Source organism: Mandrillus leucophaeus, unplaced genomic scaffold (genome assembly GCF_000951045.1).
Source record: "Mandrillus leucophaeus isolate KB7577 unplaced genomic scaffold, Mleu.le_1.0 Scaffold802, whole genome shotgun sequence".
NCBI classification, from domain to species: Eukaryota; Metazoa; Chordata; class Mammalia; order Primates; family Cercopithecidae; genus Mandrillus; species Mandrillus leucophaeus.
Genome location: NW_012108720.1, coordinates 581024 through 582930, shown reverse-complemented (window position 1 = coordinate 582930; position 1907 = coordinate 581024).

The following is a 1907-nucleotide window of genomic DNA, read 5'->3' as shown; positions in this document are numbered from 1 at the left end:
ATATATATATGTTACAAGATATCTTTACCCAATCTAAGCATCTTCTTCAACCTCCACTAGCAGATCTTTTAGTTTCAACTTCTTCTAACACATATTACGAAACCAAAAATGTTACCCCACATCCCCCTGCAGCACTTTCACCTCTGCCATAGATCATCACTCATTGGCTGCTGTCCATTGCCTGAAACTCCTTTCCAGATGCTGTAATAGTAAACTGTCCTGTCACTTCAGGTCCAAGGAGAAAATTTGTTGAGGACAGGAATGCTTCCTTTTACCACTTCAGTCCTTTACTCTTCGAAATACCCTCATGCTGCACATAGTATTTAATGATCCTTTTAATATGCTGTTGAATTTAGTTTGCTAATATTTCATTGAAAATTTTTGCATCCAAGCTTATCAACGATATTGGTGTGTAATTTTCCTTTCTAAAAGTTGTGCTTGTCTGGCTCTCCTACCACAGTAGTCTTGGTCTTATAAAACGAATCTGAAAATATTTCCTCCTTTTGATGTTTTGAAAAACTTGAAGATGGTAATAGTTCTTCTTTAAATGTTTGGTAGAATTCAGCAGTCAATCTATCATGTCCTGGGCTTGTTAATTTTTTTTTTCTTTTTAAAGGGAGACTTTTTATTACTGATTCAATCTCCTTATTCATTACTGGTCTGTTCAGGTTTTATTTCTTCCTCATTTTGGTCTTAGAGGTTGTATGTTTCCAGAGATTTATCCATTTCTTTTAGGTTAACAAATGTATTAGTGTATAACCATTCATAGTAGTCTCTTATGGTCCTTTCTATATCTGTGGTTGCAGTTGGAAAGTCTCACCTTTCATTTTGGATTTTATTTATTTGAGTATGCTTTCTCTTTTCTTAGTCTAACTGAATATTTGCAATCTTGTTTAGTTTTTCAGAAAACAAACGCTTAGTTTTATTGATCTTCTCTATTGTTTTCCTAGTCTCTATTTCATGTATTTCTGTTCTGGTTTTTGTGGTTTTCTTCTCCTACTAACTTAGGATTTAGTTTGTCCTTACTTTTCTAGCTTTTTGAGATGTAGAGTTAGGTTTATTGATATTTTCTTTTTTCCTCATTTTGGCATTTATCATCACTATAAACTTCTCTTGCAGAACTGCTTTTGCTCATCCTATAAGTTTCAATATGTTGTGTTGCCATTTTCATTTGTCTCATAATGTTTTTAATTTCCCTTTTCACTTCTTATTTGAGCCATTGGTTATTCAGATGTGTGTTGTTTAATTTCCACACATTTAGAAATTTTCTGAAATTCTTCCTCTTATTGATGTATAGCTTCATACCATTGTGGTTAGAAAATATACTTGATATTATTTCAATCTTCTTAAATTTGTTAAGACATGTTTTGTGACCAAATTTGTTGTCTATCCTGGAGAAATATTCCATATGAGCTTTAGAAAAATTTGTATTCTGAATCCAATTAAAACATGGACAAAAGATCTGAATAGACACTTTTCAAAAGAAAGCATACAAAGGGCAAACATATATATGAAAAGGTGTTCAACATCACTGATCATCAGAGAAATGCAAATCAAAACTACAATAAGATACTACCTCACTGCAGTTAGAATGGCTGTTATCTAAAAGTCAGGCATAACAAATGTTGGTGAGGACATGGAGAAAAGGGAACTCTTGTACACTGTTGCTGGGAGTATAAATTTGTACAACCACTATGGAGAACAGTTTGGAGGTTTCTCAAAAACTAAAAATAGAGCTACCATATGATCTGCAATTCCATTCCTAGATATATTCCCCAAAAAAAGGATATTTGTATATAGAAGAGATATCTGCACTTCCATATTTATTACAGCACTACTCACAATAGCCAAGATTTGGAAGCAACCTAAGTGTCCATCAACAGGTGAATGGATAAAGAAAATGTGGT